The following is a 21,785-nucleotide window of genomic DNA, read 5'->3' as shown; positions in this document are numbered from 1 at the left end:
TTCTCTAATTACGTTACTATCACCTCCGGACGCGCCGGGGATCGCGCAGCGCGGCGCCGCGGCGGGCGCGGGAGTGGCTCAGCCTTTTGTCGGTCGTGACATTGATTCATGTTTCAGAGCCTGAAGCCTGTTGATTCACACAAACAGCATATAGTCTCAGTACTGTACTTCCTTTACGCGAGAAACAGAAAGGCTCTTTAATGTGAGAATGGGAAGCGTTTTCTGGCTTGGAGAGAGTAAAGAAGGGCATCTACTCTTCTGCGTCCAGCCAACCCCTTGCTAATGTCAACCCTGACACCTCCACCAGTTGTGGTTCAGTGATTTTATTCACTTTTATTTACTAGACACTTACCAGAGCATGAACAGTCTGTAACCCTTAAAACTGACCCACTTCTGGTTTGCCTGACAACATGCGCCAATAATGTATATTCTATATAAGCTGTGTTGGAATGTGAACATGCATATGTATGTCATGCGTGCTTATGTCCTCATATATGGTGTGCACATGCTGTTTTCTGAATACAAATGTTGTGTTGTTCACATCTAACCTTATGTGTCACAGACAGGGTTTGTTTATGTGAACTCCATACACTGTATTACATCAGTGTCTGCACATCATGCCAATACTTTTGTCATTTTACAATTTAGATAATTATTATATGATCAGAGCTGGCCATATGTGGATGAGTGTTTGTGTAGAATACAGGGGACTCTGGGGCTAGTTGTCATACTTTTCTCCCCTGTGAATATTTCTCAGAGTGGACTTATATTTATACATACCTCAAAGTCTTGCTATTGATCAGTTGTTGGACAGGTACACTAACATACAGTGATTGTATGCCCCAGTTGCAGTTGAAATGATTTGAGCAAAATTGTCACAATGAGAACCTGCTTTTAAATAGCATTTTATAGGCTTTTCAGCATTTAAACTGTAAAACAATTATTAAGCTAAAAAAGTTATATTGGAATTTTAATCGAGAAGATAGAATTCACAAAAATGTTCATGTCTTAGTATTCTAGTCTTGTTTTCCTTTTAAGTAATTTTCATTTCATTTATAAATGGTGCTTTTCAATTCACCTGAAGAATGCTTTACAGAAAATGCATGTTTCAAATGCTACAATCAAGCCAAAATACATTTACTTGAGAAGCAAAATGAGTTGAGATATTAAGCTTTTTTTTTTTGATAAACTAATGTAGATAAATACAATCCTGAAAAATGTGTCGAAATTAATTGAGTTTATACTTAAAACAAGAAAAACATATCTGCCATTGGTTAAGAAAAATAAACTTAATTCAAAAACTTCAAAAGACAGATATTTTTTCTTGTTTTAAGCATAAACTCACTTAATTTTGATATACTTTTCAGAAAAAAACATTGTATCTTATGTCGTTTTGCTTATTAAGTATATGTGACCCTGGACCACAAAACCAGTCTTATGGGTAATTTTTTTTAAATTGAGATTTATACATCATCTGAAAGCTGAATACATAATCTTTCCATTGATGTATGGTTTGTTAGGATAGGGCAATATTTGGCCGAGATACAACTATTTGAAAATCTGGAATCTGAGGGTACAGAAAAATCAAAATATTGAGAAAATCGCCTTTAAAGTTGTCCATTTCTATTGGCGTTAGTGTTGCATCCATTCACAAAAATAAATGTTTTATATATTTAAGGTGGGAAATTTACAAAATATCTTCATGGAACATGATCTTTTTTTTATATCCTAATGATTTTTGGCATAAAAGAAAAATCTATAATTTTGACCCATACAATGTTTTGTTGGCTATTGCCACAAATATACACGTGCAACATAAGACTGGTTTTGTGATCCAGGGTCACATATGTATCTCAATTTAAGAATGCTTACAGTAGATGTTTGTCCTGGAAAACAAGAAATGCTGAGTAAGAAACTCATTTTAATTTAAGACAATTTCGGTTTCAAAGCAACATACAAAACCACTGCTAGAATCAGGCATTCGTGTAATAGGACTTTTGACTCAAAAGCTTAAAGTTGATCAGTAGCCCTCAAGACTATACTGTCAGTCTGTCTCTCTGATATCTCATTTAGCAGGAGGTGTGTGCACAGAGCAATTCTGTTTGTCTTCACCCTGTGATTCCTCCTATGATGGAGATTCTCCAGCACGTGTGCTGTTATCCAACATAGTCTAATAGTGCCTGTATTTCTGGTCTCTTCATCGGATTAGCATGATCACACTGGGTGGGATAATCATGCACAGGATTGGTCGTCTGGGAATCAGGATGTCCCTTGTCCGCAAGGATGTCAGACACCGAGAGGGCAGTAGAGACAGACACCGCTGTGCCAATGTGGGAGATCACAATCACTGTGTGGGGACGAGCGTCTCGGTCATGCACAGCATCCCTGCAGATGCTCATCTTGTTTGAGGTGTGAGAGGGGGGCAGAATGAAACAGAGACTGTATGTTGGTTTATGAACATTAATAATCTCATTACCTCTTACATGAGTCGAATTGATTAGATAGATAGAGAGAGAGAGAGAAACAGATAAAGAGATATATAGATAGATAGATAGAGAGAGAGAGAGAGAGAGAGAGAGAGAGAGAGAGAGAGAGAGAGAGATAGATCTCAACACAATTTGTTACAAATTGGCACAAATTGGCTTTTTTTTAATGAATCCGTATACAACCTCATTGTATGTTTTTTTGTAAGGATCTGTTTACACCCCAGTGACAGGTATGTTTTGACGGAAAGGGTTAGTGGTCCTTCATGGTTAATTTTTTCTAAAAATCATTCATTTTTGTATTATTCACATTGTACAGTTTTATACGAAATCGCCACTTCGTTTTTCCGTGAGATTGGGTTGGAGATAGATTATAGATAGATAGATAGATAGATAGATAGATAGATAGATAGATAGATAGATAGATAGATAGATAGATAGATAGATAGATAGATAGATAGATAGATAGATAGATAGATAGATAGATAGGTGCTATTTGGAATTATGTAAGTCGGCAAATAAGTTGATTTATTTCAAAGTAATTGAATATGGCCAATGCCCAGAGTAACTGGAGTTGACAGAGAGTTGGCCTAAAAACCAAGAAGGTCCCTTGTGTATTATAGCTGGAATCATTTTAAGCTGCTTAGCTTGTGGGTTTCTCTTGCTTAGGCTATGGCCAAAATGTTACGCTTGTCTGTAATGTGATAAAACCACAGTCTCCTTTCTGATAATATAGGCCAATGAAATCATAGTCAAAAATATATTTTTAGAAAGTATCATAGGACTCGTAAGCCTAGTAAACCTCACACCATGTGTGGTCATGTGTGAGGACGATATTTATCTCTCAATGCAATGATTACGTAATGATTCCTAATCCTTTAAATGGCTATTATGCTTCTGGTGGTTTATGCTTTGCATAACTTTTTGCAGAACGTAACTTACCCACAGAGTCTTTTGACATTTAAAGTTTGAGATTTGCCAGAGAACAAATGTTCACAGATCGTTGTGGAATAAATTCTTAGCTCCAACACCCCGATTTTAATGGTCCCGTATTGTACACCTTTCTGAAGTTTTATTTTACGTTTTGATGTCCTTAAGAATATATATTTGAGGTATAAGTACCAAAAACCATCTCAATATATTTTTACAGCTCCTTTCTCAGGAGCTCTGCCAAGAACAGGTCGATTTTGGCCTGTCTACTTAATATTCATGAGCCTCTCTTCTGATTGGCCTGTTGTTTTCTGAGTGACCCATCATTGGTGGGGGGGAGACTGAAGGCGGTGACTGAGTAGTTCTGGCATCACATTTATACGGAAGTCACAACGGCTCGTGAAAAGGCACAGCTACTTTATGCAGGCTGTGTGCATTTGTCTGTGGATTGACTGTTTTGAAACTTATATGGTAGTTTCATAGCCCCTAAACATCTGTTATCATGAAAAAAGCCAGGAAATGTCAGTTTTGACAATATGGGATCTTTAAAGAAACATATTTTGTACTGTGAAGCAAACAGCTGTTAAATTTAAGACTGCTCTTATAATATGTTCATACATTCAAAGTTCATAGATAAAGAGTATTTCCATTTCCTGTTGGGCACCATTCAGTTTAAAAACTGTGAAAATGTAATAGCTGCACTTGAAAACGTTTTTGTAATTTTTTACAGGAAAAAAAACCTGTAAAAATGATACAGTAAAAAACTGTTGATTGGTTGATTTGCAAGCTACCTGTAATGATGGAGAACTCATTAATAAAAACACATAGTCAGGAACCAGGAACAGAACAGAATAAATCTTCAGGAACAAAACTGAGTCACACCAACATGCAGCAGGACAGGACCTGACAAAGAACACAGGAAACACAGGGGTTTAAATACACAAAGGCTAACAACATAAGACACACCTGGGAACAATCAAGTCTAATGAATGGGGTACCAATCAACAAAAGGATTACAAAAAATGGCACAGAAGAGGAAATTACATAAAAGTCCACACAAGACAGGGGGCAGGCTGGGATCAGGACACTACGTTACAGTAAAATGGTTTAACATTGCATTGTATGTCATTTTACGCTACTTTCAAATGCATGTACACTGTAAAAAGTGAACAGTTGGATCAACTTAAAAAAATTCAATTGGTAACACCTAAAGAAATTAAGTTTCCTTAACTTAAATTATCACATTATATCGTGAAAAACGTGATAATTTAAGTTGAGAAAACTTAATTTCTTTAGGTGTTACCAATTGAAGTAATTTTTTTAAGTTGATCCAACTGTTCACTTTTTACAAGTAAAAGTAAAGTAAGTAAAAGGACATTGCCAGAAGCCTGTGACACATCACATATAGGCTAATAATATTTTATATAAATGATTTTGCAATAAATAACATATAATTAATAATATAAATAATTTGTCTCATTTTTGTTATCAGTAATGTTCATTAGAATGTTTTGTGCAATATTTTACGTTATTTACCGGTAGTGTTGTTTAGTGTTGTAAGTTACCCTGACGGTATTTGACCATGTGCGAGTATTGGCCATGTTTTGTAGACAGACCACTTACGCTGAACTCTGATTCATCATGTGGCTTACTGTTGTACCAACTGTATTATCATAATGGTGATCAGTACATTTTAAGGTAAAAAGCAGATTTTGGTACTTCAAGTATATTGGTAAATTACATGACTACGGTTATAAGTTAAATATTTATGCTATCCTGCAATATCTGAAACCTTTTTCCATTTTTCCGTTGTCACGTTCTTGCAACCAGAGATAGCCTGTGATCATTTTCTGACAGTGTCAGAAATTTAGCATGATCATCTCACAGTGTGTTTGCTGCTGTGACCTTCATCTACTGACTAGCCAATAAAAAGGCAACATAAAATGGCTCTAAAACAAAACGACTCACCTCAAGCTCCATTTGTAAGATTGGCATGCCAAGTTGGCCTCTTTTCCCTAACCATGACTGCATCCATATTCTCCTCTTTCGCTTCCTCCTCTTTTTTTCAGCGCACATAAAAACCACAATTGCCAAAGTGCGAATTATCTTGGTCTATTTGTTTACCACTTGCGCATGCTAATGATGTTGTATTCTTCTTTACCTAACTTCAATAGGTGTCATCATCGTTCAGTCTACTCTACATACATGTTGTACCCAAGTTTATTTGATCCATGTTGTACAGTGTGATTTGTAATGATCTTACAAGATTGCTGAAATCTCACAGTCTTTAGCATGCATTAGGGAGTTTATGGTCGTGGCTAGGGTGTTTCAAGGTGGTTGCTTATTGGATTGAGTCAAAAAGAGCCCACATCCTATTCTCTATAACAGTGTTCTTCAACCCTGCTCCTGAAGGACCCCCAACACTGCATGTTTTCTTTTGCTGCGTCCCAATTCGCCTACTTATACTACGCCCTAAAAGTATGTACTCTTTTTGTGAAGAAAAAGTACATACTTTTGAGTGTGTAGCAAAAGAGTAGGCAAGCTTTGGGACAAACTACTTAACGGACAGATCTGTCGCGTGCCTCCTGTCACCGCAAACTGCCCTGTCAATCATCTTGTCACAGTTAAAATCCTCCATTCAATCTAATTTAATTTCCTACCGTTTTGGAGAGAAATGTATTTGCACGTTTATCTGCCAGTCGTGGGTCTTTCATTCGGAGACTCTCCTCAGCAATATGAATATAATGATGCATTTAAAAGTTAATTGCTAAACGTATCTTTACAAAAGTTCACAATGCATCTGCAGATGCAATATAATGTAGACAACATTGAATAAATACATTTTCGTCCGGTTAGATGCTGATAATGAATCACTCAAACCCCTTTATCTAAACCTCTCTACATAACCGCCGGACTCGCGGGTCCTCCATGTCTGTAGTTTTTTTAACACTTTTCACTCATGTTTGTAGTTCTAACCGAATCCTCGTCCAACGCGCGATGGGTTGTGGGCAATATTAGCCGTTAAAGAGTGTGCATCTATCAAGCGGGAAGGAAGTTGACCGGAAGTTGAAGCCGGCCGCGTGCCACCATCTTGTAGCAGAACTTCACCTGCTGTTAGCATTCCATTGACTAGCATTCATTTTGGCGTCACTTTGACAGCGAATAACTTTACATCTGAGGCATTTGAAGACTCCATTTGTCCATTACTTATTTCTAAAGAAACACGACAATGTATAAAATGCTCCATTACCTTGTAGCTTATGTTATGGCCCCGTAGAAGCAGTTTTTGTAAAAGTAGGCTAACGATTGCGTCATAACCACGTGACTCTCTGTCGCACAGTAGAGAGATTACCATATGGACGGGAGGAGAAGCTCGCGGGCAATCGGGGGGACGTGGAGGCAAAATTACAAAATAATTAATCAGAATACCTAGCAAAAGTTTCTCCTGCTCCAAGCTCATGGACACCTTCTACTCACACTCTCCGTCTCTGCAAGATTCGGAAGGGAATGATTCAGATTTCTCTCGGCACAGCTACTAGAAGACAGACGGGTTGCTCACGTCACATCTACGTCGTCAAGCTCAGTTTGAGTCGGTTTGAGTCTGCGCGTCAGGAACGGAAGTCCTAAAAAATCGCTAAAAATGGGCTTCACTTGTCTCAATTGAGTTCCAATGAGATGGCTCTGTCCACTTCTTATACTGTCTATGGCATCGATCTGCACTTCGGATTCTGACCGGAAATAGTAGACCATCCGGGTATCTTTGGAACACTCATTTCAACATACTACGATTTGGGATGTACTAATTCTATTTTCGAATTCTTTTTAGGACGGATAGTATGCGAATTGGGACGCACCATTTGTCTCCCTAATCAAACACACCTGATTCAATTCATCAGCTCATCATCACATGGGTTAATGATCTTATGAGTTGAATCAGGTGTGTTTGATTAGGGAGACAAAGAAACCGTGCAGTGTTGGGGGTCCTTCAGGAGCAGGGTTGAAGAACACTGCTCTATAATATTTGGGTTTCTGGATATTGCTCAATTGAAGTCCATGGGAGTTTTTCATCTGCTAAGTGAAAATTTTGTCTGTTTACATAGAAATGTCCACTAATCACACCATGTCTAATCTTGTTGACTAAGTGACCTCAGTAAATGAGTAATTGTAAAAGTTTTCTTTTATTTTGGAATGAAATCCAGGATGTTTTGCTTGTGAATGTGTTCTGTGGAGACACATTGTTGAGGTTGTGGCCAGACAACCAGAAAAAAACTTGGGATCTTGAACTTGGAAACTTGTCATGCAGCTTCCTCTGGATGTGTCATCACACATTGAACTAGAAAGCGTGTCTCCTCTTCCAAGAGTGCAATAGTACACAAGTACGAAAATTAGTGGAGATAAGATGTCGTCTTCCGGGAAATCTGTTGGAACTTGATAATGACGTGACCTTGGGGTCATATAACAATGTTGGACATTGAACATTGAACATACTTCATTGAAAAGAAATTGAACTACGGGAAAATGAACAGCACAGTAAATAATTACTGGAGTTACTGGAGTTATAAGATAAAAGGATGAACATATTTCACTGAGCACTGATTTTAAAAAGTGCAACTAGATCAAAACCACAACCTATCTTGTGTTATTATGATTTAGCTTACTGTAATCCCTGAACATATGGATTTTACAAGATGCAAGAGTTGCTTTCAACACGTTCCACTCAGAAGATGACTGTGCTTAAAATTTGGTCTTCAGAGAGGCAAACTTACCGCCATACACTTCATCCTCAGCAGGCCATTCTCCTGAATGAGGGCCAGAGGAGTTGCTGTAGCAACTGTTGCCAAGATTCCTGCTCAGGACTGGAGTTCTCTGAGCAGAATAGGTACATTCAGTGATTATGTTGGCCAGGACACAATGAAATCAATTTCAGAAGTATTTTTGGATTATATCCATCAGGGCAAACTCAGTGGCACTTTTTTTTATTAAAATACTTTTACTTCCTGTCATTTGTCATCACTGCACCAATTGAAACGTTTTCTGTAGAAAATCTTGATGGGAGTCCCAATCTTGAAGTCCCATCAAGATTTTCTACAGAAAACGTCTCAATTGGTGCAGTGATGAGAAAATGACAGGAAGTAAAAGTAGTCTAATAAAAAAGTGCCTCTGAGTTTGCCCTGATGGATATAATCCAAAAATACTTCTCGTGACTTGGTTTGAATAAAGGTTTAAAGTCGCATTGAAACAGATGTTTCTCTCCTATTGTGACGTATATAAAAGGGAAATGACTTCTGGAACAAGAAAAAATGTAGGGTGGGTCTTGTTTTTGTCCATGGGGAATTGATTAGATGGTTGTGGTTTGCTATTGGTCAATCTCATGTAAGTGATAGGTTGTCATGCCTTCGTGCCAGTAAGCGAGAGAAGAGATGTCGCTGCAAGAGGGAGGGAAAGTTACTTGGATTTAAGAAAACAAGGGGCACATGAATAAAAAATAATAATAATGATATGCACAACAAACACTGCAATATAAGAATTGTCCATTTTGATTTCATGATGAGTTTAATTTAAGCTTTTATTCACATAAAAACACACATACAGTATATTTCACATATGGTAAACACAGAATCTTGTGCCTGTTTCACGCTTGGCAAACATTTGAGCTTCTGTGTTTGCCATATGTGATGTGTACTATGTATGTGTGTTTAAAGATGTAAATAAAATCCTAAATTATATCTGTTCATCATATAAAGTGATCGTATCTCTTCACAAGTCTTGGATTAAACTGCTCGATTGATGGATTTGTTTTATGACACCTTTATGACCTTTTTGGGTCTTCTAAGTTTTGGTTATGAACTTTCAATGGAGGAACAGAAACCTCCCAGGTTTCATTAAAATATCTTAATTTGTGTTTCAAAGATTAAACAAAATCTTTTGGGTTTGGAACGATATGAGGGCGAGTAAATTATGACAAAATTTTCATTTTTGGGTAAACTATCCCTTAATATAAACATACTAAACATAAACATATTATAGAATTGGTTGATTGTTGATAATGCAAGGTAGATTCTATTCCACATGCCGTTAACCTAAAAACTGTTTGTGAAAATGGAAAATTATGAAATGGAACATGAATGTACATTGGACTAAAAAAAGCCAAACCCATGGGACTTCATTTCAGAGGCCCACCACATACCATTGTTGTATATCTATGTAATATTTCAAAGCCATCTGCCATTAAAAGATATTATCATACGCTAGCAGACTGTCTGATCACATTACACATTTCTGCTTTGAATCACAGGCTTTAGCGAGACTGTGATTTACACAAATGTTTTAGAGATTATTTTTAGATATTTGTTGGAATGTGATTCATCTTAAAATATTAAGGCTGTTCATCTCTTCTGCTCACCAAGATTTTTCTCTTTTTTTGTAGTTGATTTTCATTTATTTGATATTTGATGAGATGTTACAAGTAATAGTTTTTTTAGTCTTGTAGTCCATTTGTGGTGGTATTTCTAAGCACAAAGCAACTCTTCTGAAAATAGCCCTCTTGCCTCATTCAAACCTACATTCCCCTGAATAGCCGGGCACCTATAAAATTGGGTTATATGAGATCACGGGCCAGTGTTATTGGACTGGGACCAGTTTCTGATCTCACAGCTTAGACTTACACAATAGTTCATACTAACACCAAACCTCAGCCAGAGCCAGCCATTGTTTCGAACTTCCCAGGACTGTAAGGGCCATAAACGTAGCTTTACTGGCCTTGTCACTGTTCTTGGAGTCCTTGGCAGGATTCGATCCTGTGGGGCCGTTTGGCAACTTTTTAGCAGGATTGGTTTCATTTAGTAATTGCAAAGAGCTGGCTATTTCCTGGTTCTTCTATGAGCGTTGTGTAACTGTTTATGTGGATACACCCTGATCCTGTAACATGGGAAATTCACAAGCTTCATATCACAACCCTCTCGTCAGGTTGTATGGGTGACGTTTCCTGCTCTGTGTTTTAATCGTGATTCTTTTGTTGAAGTAAAATGCACACAGAGTTAGTCTGCATCACATGCATGCTTAAACCTATACAATATGTACCCCAGTGTACTCACTCATAAAACATGCAGGAAACAATGCATGCATGGCATGCTTATGAAATATGGATACAGGACTTTGTATGCAGTGGATAATTTCATGTGCTTTCATCTGACGTCTTAGATGTTACAAAGCTGTCAGTATCCACAAAGCTTGCAACGGTCTCTGGTATATAGTGCTGGCTAAAACAGCAATCCAGCATTTTCTATTTTATGAACACTAGTCTCTTTTTTGTTTTGTGCAAAAGAAACCGTCTCAGACGCTGTAGGAATACATCATGGATGTGTTTAGGTGCTTCAGAGTTTAATTTTGAAACAACATGGTCGATCAAGTTTAATAATTAGCTGCATCCCAATTTGCATAGTTATATTATGCATGACAAGTACTTTGCTGATGATGGAAAAGTACTGCTGAGTATGTATGACAGACATGCATCTTGTTTCTATGGACTATCTAGCTATCTATCTTAGCATGTAGCTAAATTCATTATTGCATAACTTTTAGATTCATGCAATCTGTAACTGGTTTTTAAAAACGCCATTTGTCTGCAGTTGAAAAGGTTGAAAGAGAATGCAATGAATTGCAGTGCATTCTGAAAAACTGAATAATAATGTGAAAAAATATACTGAAAAGTATTAATTACTGAATAGTTCAGTGGTAATAAAAGTGTGTAAAAAAAGATGCTCTAACATTTTAGCTTAGCAATATGCTAATGTCAAACTCCATTGAAATCAATTGTGAGCAGAGTCTACTTTGCTTTTTTGTGTGGTGTACAGTGTTCCTCCCTATGCAGAGCATTACAAATCAGTCACATCTCAGCTTGGATGCTGCTTTAGAAACAGTTTCACAGTAGGCAGTGAGGCAGCTCAGTAGGTTTTGGAACAGAGCCTCTTTTGTTGTGCAAGATGTTGTGGGCAATACTAGGCCAAAAAACATTCACGTACTGTATGCACACTTTAAAATCCAAAAATATTATATAATCTGATTCTGAGCAAAAATTGATGTTAATGTATGACATTAACTAAATTTGAGACATCATTTAATAGTCTGACATGCTATTAAGGATATGTAGGCCTATACAGTAGTATTTGAATTGGGAGCATGTCTATGTTCCCACAGCCCTATGTTCCCACAAATGGCCTACCCCTGACCCCACCCCTAAACCTACCCGTAACTGGGGTTTAGACAATGTTCCCACAAATGGCCTACCCCTGACCCCACCCCTAAACCTACCCGTAACTGGGGTTTAGACAAATCGTAAAAAAAAAAAAATTCGTAGAAATGTGGGAACATAGGGCCGTGGGAACATAGGCCTGTGGGAACATAGGGCTGACTCCTTTGAATCGAGTCAAGATGCAGCGTTGCATTGGTTTTTTTCATTAAACAATTAGCCTAGCAAGGTTAGCAAGGTATTACTCATATGGGGTTGCAAATAAATACAGCAAGTTTTTTTGTCAAGACCTTTTCAAACACATCTTTGCAGATGCAAACACATCTTTCCTAAATACAGATAACCAATATTTTTTTTCCCTTTCTAGAGAATAGAGATTTAAAAATACAATTATTCTGTATTAGAAAAAACTTGTATTTATTTTGTTGTACTTTGGTTTGATGAAGTGTATTTAACTTGGATTGTTAATTCTGACATTCTATGTCAGTTTCATGTATTAGTTCACTCATTTTCTCACTTTCATGTTTTTCCAAACCAGTATGGCTTTCTTTTTTTCTGTGGGACACAAATGTCCTGGGGCCGTATTCACAAAGAATTTTAAGGCTAAAAGTAGCTCCTAACTGGCGAATTTAGGAGCAACTCCTAAAAATAATGGGCGTGTCACTCGTAACTTTAGGACTCCTAATTTTTTTTGACTAAGAGTAATTCACGAAGCATTTTAGTCCTAAAAGTAGCACCTAAGCCGGCTGGGACAGCTTAAAAGAAGTCGAGAGGACTCCTAACTTACTAAGACCTATTCACAAACCGCTTTTTATGGCATTTCACGTTGCGATGTTTCGCGAGGAACAATTTTGCATTGTAGGCATAACTAGGGATGCAATAACGCCACCAACAACAACCAAAACTAGGCTACTCATTGCATGTAAACTAATTGTAACGTATCATTGTGAATCAAATTAAATGTTCTTCTCTTTGCAAACGTAGGCAGAGGCATATAGTGACAGATTAATTCAATAATGTTGCAAAGATATTGCATCAATCCATATGTTTCATTAGGCTACTAGGCTATTTGTTTTGCCTTACTCTTTATTCATTTAGGCTATTTATTCAGTTATTCATCATCTTCCGTCCTTCGCACTACTTGTGTAGCGCACGCATTCTCAGACCTGTCACCTGTCACTCATCATCGTAGGGGAGGTGTTTGGAATCATTCCCGCTTTACAATCATCAGCCAATCAAAGTGGTCACTTCAGTCAAGCTCGTGCATGAGTAATGACGTCATCCATAGCAACGAAGACTCACTCTTAGTTTAGGAGTTGTCATTTTTCTTTACTAAGAGTAGGTCTGAAAGGCATTGTGAATAACTTTTAAGAGAAAACTCCTAGCTAAAATCTTTTAGTGCGATTTAGGAGTACTCCTCGTGGTAAGATAAAATGCTTTGTGAATTCGGCCCCTGATCAATTAACTCAATGGCTTTAGAAGACTTGGAATATAGTTGCATGGTCCACTTTTTTTGCAATACTTTGTTTGTTTTTTACTTTTTGGATATTTTTGTGATCAAAGGCATTCTTTTTTTTCCACACATTATCTTTTGGGAGCTTGTTAGCCTCAGTCCTCATTAACTTTCATTATATTGGCCAAAACATTAATCAAAAATGTTTGAGTTCCATTAAAGTAATTCTTTATTTTTTAAAGAAATAAGTTAATACTTTTGTTCAGCAGGATGCAATAAATTAACCAAAACTGACAGTAAAGACATAGTGTTACAAAATATTTATATTTCATGTACTTAAGGAACAATATTAAGCAGCAAAACTGTTTTCAAAATTGATGATAACTAGATGTACCGCATCGCGGTACAAAATATGACCGCCGCTCAGGCCTGCACTGGCTTTCCACAAAAATAAATGACGTGGAGTAATTTGGCTGTATTGCGTGTTTATGTATATACCTAAAAAAAGTAGTAGTATGTGCATGTCTGTCTGTGTGTGTGTGTGTGTGTGTGTGTGTGTGTGTGTGTGTGTGTGTGTTTGTGTATGTGTGTGTGTCTGTGCGTGTATGTATGTGTGCGTACATGTGTGCGCGTGTGTGTTTGTGTGTGTGTGTCTGTGCATGTGGATTTGTATGTGTGTGTATGGGTGTGTGTCTGTGCGTGTGGATGTCAGTGTGTGAGCATGCTTGCGTTTGTTTGTATTCCTGCATGTGTGTGTGTGACAGTATCATCCTAAACCAGCAACCCTTCGCTCAACAGCACCATCTACAGGCCGATGAGTGTACAGTCACTAAATGTGCACATAAATGAATTTATTTTATACCCCCCCATGGATGAAATTCTACGAAACTTAGCAGAGGATACCCCCAGAGGATGTCAAGTTAATCATACACATGAAATATGGTGCAGTTCTGAACATCTCCACTGAAGATAGGGGCGATTAAAGCAGAATAATATTGCATTTTCATTTTTTATGGGAGGGGCGCAAATCACAAATGAGTGATTGTGGGCTAGGTTGATGTGGGCCCTTAAGAGCAACATACCATAAAAATTTATTTTGTTTCGGTGTCCCTGGTATCGTTGACGAAAAATTTACGGGGGCCCCAGCGCAGGGGGGAAGTGGCCCCCGGGGACCAAACAAAATTTTTCCGTAAAAGTCTAGTAGACCAACATACCATAAAAATGTCTTCATCCTCGGTGCCACGGTTCAGGTAGTTATTTAGGAAAAACTGCATTTTTTTTAGTTTGGGGGGGCCCAGTGCGGGGGGGAGTGGCCCCCGGGGACCAAACGAAATTTTTCCGTAGAAGTCTAGTGGGGCTACATGCCCACCAAATTTCATGTTCCCTGGTGCTTCGGTGTCCCTGGTATCGTTGACGAAAAATTTACGGGGGCCCCAGCGCGGGGGGTGAGTGGCCCCCGGGGACCAAACGAAATTTTTCCGTAAAAGTCTAGTAGACCAACATACCATAAAAATTTCTTCATCCTCGGTGCCACGGTTCAGGTAGTTATTTAGGAAAAACTGCATTTTTTTGGGTTTGGGGGGGCCCAGCGCGGGGGGGGAGTGGCCCCCGGGGACCAAACAAAATTTTTCCGTAGAAGTCTAGTGGGGCTACATGCCCACCAAATTTCATGTTCCCCGGTGTTTCGGTGTCCCTGGTATCGTTGACGAAAAATTTACGGGGGCCCCAGCGCGGGGGGGAAAGTGGCCCCCGGGGACCAAATGAAATTTTTCCGTAAAAGTCTAGTAGACCAACATACCATAAAAATTTCTTCATCCTCGGTGCCACGGTTCAGGTAGTTATTTAGGAAAAACTGCATTTTTTGGGTTTGGGGGGGCCCAGCGCGGGGGGGGAGTGGCCCCCGGGGACCAAACGAAATTTTTCCTTAGAAGTCTAGTGGGGCTACATGCCCACCAAATTTCATGTTCCCCGGTGCTTCGGTGTCCCTGGTATCGTTGACGAAAAATTCAGTAAGGTGACGGGAAAAAAAAAAAAAAAAAACTTTGACAATCCCTATATGACCGCTTTCGCTAGCTACGCTAGCGGCGGTCATAATAATAGGAAATGTTTATTGAGTATCAAATCATCATATTAAAATGAAGGATCATGTGACACTGAAGACTGGAGTAATGATGCTGAAAAATCAGCTTTCCATAACCAGTGTTGTGGGTAACGCAACATGAGTTACGTAATCAGATTACTTTTTCAGGTAACATGTAAAGTAACGCATTACTTTTAAATTTACAACAAAATATCTGAGTTACTTTTTCAAATAACTAACACAAGCTACTTTGCTTTCCCATAGACTGAGAGAAATCGTGAGTAAGTGCAGAGGCATTGTGTGCGCTGTGTGAACATGATAATTGTAGTTCTAGACTAAATGTGAGCAGGCATTTTCTCATCTCACTTGCACAAAAACAGATTCAGTATTCCTCAAAATGAATAAAACCAGTGAAATGCAAACTCAGAATATCACACAAACCTGCAGTAATTAAACATGTTAAATTAGACAAATATACTTTATGTAATTAATCTCACTGTCTCAATGTCTTTGCTCCTGACCTTTGATGATCCAATTAAACCACATAAGCAAAAATGACTTTAGATACACATTACAGTTTCAGTTTTTTTTTTTATTCCTGAAGTAAAAACTTTCTTCTACTGTGTCATTTCACTTATGGTGTGAAAGGGCCTTTACATTTAGCAAAAACAGATTTTTCTTTTTTATTTGTTATAGCCTAAATAAAAAAAAAAAAAAAAAACCCCAAGCCCAGCCCAGGTGAGAAAGAGTAACGCAAAAGTAACATAACTTATTACTTTCCATAAAAAGTAACGAACACAATTAGTTACTTTTATAGGGAGTAACTCAATATTTAATGCATTACTTAAAAGTAACTTCCCCCAACAGAAATAAACTACATTTTAAATTATATCAAAATAGAAAGCAGCTATTTTAAATTGTGATAATATTACAATATCACTGTTTTTATTGTATTTTTGATCAAATGAATGCAGCCTTGGTGAGCATTAGATACTTATTTTAAAAAAAAAACATTAATAAATGTTACCATCCCCAATCTTTTGAACAGTAGTGTAAATCATATTTTGTTGTGAGCTGTTGGAGGACGTTTAGCTTTAGACGTTGTCAGCGCACAATAGCCTAGATCAAGTTGTAAATGGGAATTGACTGTGTTTAAGAGTGTTTAAGGAGCCTTGTCCTCATATGTGTATGTGTGTGTGTGTGTGTGTGTGTGTGTGTGTGTGTGTGTGTGTGTGTGTGTGTGTCTCCACTCTAGCAGGGGCTGCGGAAAGTCAGTTCTCACAGTAAATTTAACATGCCATGTTCAGCATCATACTCTTCCACTCAGGTTTAATAGTTTATGTAGCCTGCAGACGAGAGCGAGCAAGAGAGATGAAATGCAGACATAAGCAGTGTAAAGACCTTTTTAGGCAGACTCATACAGACTCAACAGATGTACCTTAGTATCGGGGTGTGTGTGCATTTGTTTGTGTGATCAAGTGCATGTGCCACATCTGTGAGCATGCAGCTTGTGTGTATACTGTATATGTTTCTGCTGTCTATATGTGTTTAAGTGTGATTGAACTTTTCTCCACCGGCTGCCCCGGTGCCCAGCTGTCGGCTATGGGATTACAGAGCAGGCAGATTACACCACTAATGAATCTAAACAGAAGGAGACGTGCCAACAGCTGGGTATCCCTGCCCCCTGCTCGATGACCTACTATATTTTCCATGCAGTCAGTATTATACTTAATACTGTTGTCTGTCATTCAGTGTTTACAGAATGCATGTGTCCCTTGTGATCCTTACACAAAATGTACAGAGCAGCAATGGTAGTAGCACGCCCACACACCATCCTGTTTATTTATATATTGACCAAGAAAAACAATGTTGTTGTAATGTTTTTATGTTATATTTGCACACATTTGAATTTGAAGGCGCTGTAGTGAATACAATGATTAATTCCGCCAGCCAATGTCTGGTTGAGCCACACATAACATAGTACAACAGTCAAGTAAATACTCCATAGGGAAATATTTTTTTTACAATGACTTTTAAAGACACCCTTACTGTAAGCTGTTTTGTAAGATATGCCTAGTGTATGCACTGAATAAAGACACTGAGAGCGAGCTCAAACGTTTCAGGAACCTTTACTCGGAACATATGTGTTACCTTCAAAACAGTCCGTGTGTAACCATGGAACTTTAGTTCCCTTTACAGAACACCTCCCCTCTTAAGTAAGAATCCCCCCCCTCTGACATCCGACAACAGCCCTTAAAAGCAATACTCACTTATCGGGAAATTCTTGTCAAACAGAACCTTTATCAACAGAACATTTATAGAATAAGGTTTTTTTTTTTTTTTTCAGTCTCTCACAAATCCAGACGCTCTGGCGGCCGTGACACTCTTCCTGAGGTTGTCACATACGGGGTGTTGGGTGTGGCTGTCTGTCTGTGATTGTCTGTGTCAGCGTTCTCATGTCGGTGTGTGACCTGGTTGTCTGACTCTGTAGTTGTAACAGTCTTATCCAGCGGCACCTGAGGTTGTAGTTGGTGCACCGGACGTAGGTGTGTTCGGTTTCTCCTGATCTGTCCTTCATCTGTGTGAATGATGTAAGACCTGGGTGTTGTAGCTGTCTGAACGACTGTTCCTCGTTTCTCCTCTCTTGGGAGCCACACATTTTGTCCCGGCTGCAAAGGCCGCAGGGGGCGGGCTCTATGACACAGGTTGTAGCGGAGTTGTAGTCTTTCTTTCGACCGCTTTTCTGCCTTCTTGAACCCTCTGATGTTTGGCCAGCGAGGAAGCAGGGATGCTGGAAGCTGAGGTATGGTCGTGCATAGCTGTCTGCCCATAAGGAGTTGTGCAGGGGAGTAACCACACCCCAGAGGTGTGGCTCGATACGCCATCAAAGCTTTTAGTTTCTCACCTCCTCCTTTCCACAGTCCTTTTATGGTTGCCACCGCACGCTCTGCCTCTCCATTCGCTTGCGGGTATCTTGGGCTGCTTGTGATGTGTGTAAACCCATACTCCGTGGAAAAGTCTCTGAACAACCCACAGCTGTATTGTGGTCCATTATCAGACACAACTGTGTCCGGTATCCCATGGCGGCTAAATGCTTCTTTCAGAGCTGCAATGACTGTGTTGGCTGAGGCAATATTGAGGTGGGCAACTTCAATATAACGTGAGAAGTAGTCCACTACAAGGAGATAAGTCTTCTTCTCCCAGAAGAATAAGTCCGTGCCCACTCTTTGCCAGGGTCTCTCCTGCACCGGGGTGGTCAGCAAAGGCTCCCTGTGCTCTATCCTGTACTGTGAGCATATGTTACAGTTCTCCACCAGCTGACTGATATGTACTGACAGTCCTGGCCACCAGACGGACTGGTGTGCTCTCGCTCTGCACTTGGCAATACCTTGATGGCCACTGTGGAGGTTGTTGAGGATGTCCTGTCTCATGTCGTGGGGAATGACGATTCTCTGGCCCCTGACTAGCAGCTCTCCTGCTAACGTTAGTGTCGCTCTTTCAGGCCAGTATGGCCCCAGCTCTGGCGGAAGGGCATTTTTCTCCGGCCAGCCTGTCTTGCAGTATCTGATGAGTTTTGCACACACGGGGTCAGTTTTCTGTCTTTCTTGTATTACCTGCAGTTTTGTTTCAGTGACGGGAAGGGTTTGGATGACAGCATCCACAAAAACTTTAACCTCTGCCTCGTTATCCTTTTCCTCCTGTGTGAGTGTTTGTCCTACAGGGGCTCTTGATAATGTGTCTGCTGTTATTAAACTCTTGCCTGGCACATGCACAATGTCGAACGTGAACTTCATCAGTCTCAGCCTGAATCTCAGCACCCTGGGAGGGAGTTCATCTAGCGCCTTGGTACTCAGGAGTGGCACTAGAGGTTTATGGTCTGTCTCTAACCTGAACTTCAGTCCCAGGAGGTAAGGCGTCAATCTTTCGCATGCCCACGTCGCAGCCAAAGCCTCCTTTTCAATTTGTGCGTAATGTTTTTCGGCCTCGGACAGGCCTCTGGAGATGAACATGATGGGCCTCCATGTTCCATCACTCTGTTGTTGGCTGAGCACGGCGCCTAAGCCAAAGGATGAGGCGTCTGCCGACACACACGTCTCTGCTGTCGTTGAATATGAGGCCAGCACCCGTGGTGAACTCAGTTCAATTTTAAGTCTTTGGAACGCCTCCCTCTGTGGTGCTCCCCAGCACCACTCATTCTTCTCACAGAGTAGGTCTTTAATTGGCCTGGTGTATGACGCAAGGTGGGGGAAAAACTTGCCCAGATAGTTCACCATCCCCATCACTCTCCTCACGTCTTCTACTCCCTTTGGTTCGGGCATCTCCATGACGGCTCTGACCTTATCTGGATCCGGTGTCACCCCACCTGCCGTGACACGATGACCCACAAACATGATGTTATCTTTTGTAAACTCACATTTTTCATTCAGTGTGAGTCCTTCCTCTCTCAGTCTCTTCAGCACCTGGTGCAGTCTCTCGTTGTGCTGCTGTATATCCTCTCCATACACCACAATGTCGTCCGCATGACACACCACTCCGTCGCACCCCTCCAACATCTGTGACATACGACGCTGGAAGTGCTCCGGGGCTGATGAGATCCCAAACGGTAGGCGATTGAATGCATATCGCCCGAATGGGGTGATGAATGTAGTGAGGAGCTGGCTCTCCTCCGACAACGGGATCTGCCAGAAACCGGAGGTTGCGTCCAACTTCGTGAACACTTTTGCCCCGGCCAGCATGGCTAGTGTGTGGTCTACTGCTGGGAGAATGTGTCTCTCTCTCCGCACCCACTGGTTCAAGTGCGTCAGGTCCACGCACAGCCGAATCTTTCCTGGCTGAGCTTTTGGCGCCACAACCATGCCTGCGCACCAGGGTGTGGGCCGGGTCACCTTTGTAATCACCCCCATGTCCTCCATACGCTTCAGCTCCGCCTGCACCTTATCTCGCAGTGGTAGAGGAACGCGGCGTGGGGATGACAAAGCGTACGGAACAGCTCCTGGCTCCAGCTCTATTTTGTAGGGCTCTTTTAATTTTCCCAAGCCTGAAAACACTGTAGGGTACTGCGCTTTAAAATCCTCTTGCTGGGTTTGTACAGTGTGGACACGCCTTATCAGCTTGAGTGCTTTTATAGCAGGAAGGCCCATTAGCGCCTTAGTCAAATTTTTAACAACATAAATGTCTTGTTCTGTTGTTACCTTATCGTGGCTCAGCTCACCTTTAAAGCGTCCTTTTACTTCCAGTCTGTAGTTTCCTGGTCCATACAGCACTTTGAGTGGCGGTTGCAGTGTCCCATGCTTTTTAATGGAGTAGCTGCTGCTTGGAATTGCTGTAACACTTGCTCCAGTATCCAGTTTGAAAACAGTTGCTTCTCCATTTAACTGCACTGTCTCTATCCACTCGTCCTCACCATCAGAGCCCACCTCTCCTAGGAAAGCAAAATCCTCTTCGTTTTTGTTCCCCCTCTGTGCCTCTGAGATTTCATGGACTCCACCAGTCGATCTGCATTTCTTTGCAAAGTGTCCCTTTTTGTGACAACTCCTGCACTCTGCATCACGGGCGGGGCAGTCCTTCCACAGATGTTTCCTTGAAAATCCGCACCTGCCGCATTCGGATGTCTTTGACTCCGGTTTATCTTTGGCCGCTTTCCGCCATTTTGTATGTTTTTGCTGTATTGCTTCAACCTGTGCGGACGCTTGCTCTGTCCCTCGTAACACTGGCTGCTGTTTTTTTACTGCTGCGCTCTGTCTCACTCTTGTCATGGCTTTAGCTAGTGTCAAATCAGCGTCCAACTGTAGACTTTCTGATAATTTAGCATCACTAATGCCAACCACAATTCGGTCCCTTATTAACTGTTCTCTCAAGACCCCAAATTCACAATGTTCAGCCAGCGTGTGCACCGCTGTTATAAAGGACTCAACACTCTCACCGGGCTCTTGGTTTCGTCTGTTGAAACGTGCTCTTTCGAAAATAACGTTCCGCTTACTAACACAGTGCGCCGTGAAAGCCTCTGTAACCGCATCATAGGACTTCTTTTGTTCGTCTGTGAGGGGTAACACTTTTAGAATATCCTCGGCATCGTCGCCAGCTGCATACATAAAGGCGTTCACTTGAAACTCTGACGATTGTTTATCCAATCCTGATGCTATTCTGTAGCGTTCAAAGCGCTTAAACCATCTCGGCCATTCGTTAGCATTGGAGAAGTTGAACTTGCCTGGCAGCGCTAGCTGTGGAGCTAACTGTTGCGCCGTTGCTTCTCCGTCCATCTTCCTTCCTTTTTCGGGACGATGTTTTGTTTCACAGGTTTAGTTCGTCTTTCTACTGTCCTCCTCCACTCCGTTTTACTTCTGACACCATGTTTTGTAAGATATGCCTAGTGTATGCACTGAATAAAGACACTGAGAGCGAGCTCAAACGTTTCAGGAACCTTTACTCGGAACATATGTGTTACCTTCAAAACAGTCCGTGTGTAACCATGGAACTTTAGTTCCCTTTACAGAACATAAGCTACAAGGTTGTTAATCGATGGTATTTGCTTCAGTTGAAGACGTAAGCCTGCATTATTTCAACTTAGTTTTAAAGTCCCCCTGTAGTCAA

The 21,785-nt window shown here is 40.4% G+C and overlaps 2 protein-coding genes across 2 annotated transcripts in view; one reads left to right on the top strand and one right to left on the bottom strand.

Moving 5' to 3' along the window:
• The window catches only part of kalrnb (kalirin RhoGEF kinase b), an 89,651-nt gene that overhangs the window by 512 nt on the left and 67,354 nt on the right, over positions 1 to 21,785 (top strand). The window lies entirely within an intron of this gene.
• The window catches only part of iqcb1 (IQ motif containing B1), a 78,650-nt gene that overhangs the window by 37,441 nt on the left and 19,424 nt on the right, over positions 1 to 21,785 (bottom strand). The window lies entirely within an intron of this gene.

The sequence above is a fragment of the Squalius cephalus genome (assembly GCF_949319135.1).
Source record: "Squalius cephalus genome assembly, chromosome: 10".
Lineage (NCBI taxonomy): Eukaryota > Metazoa > Chordata > Actinopteri > Cypriniformes > Leuciscidae > Squalius > Squalius cephalus.
The sequence above is the reverse complement of the archived record's forward strand: the minus strand, read 5'-3'. Positions and strand labels throughout refer to the sequence as shown.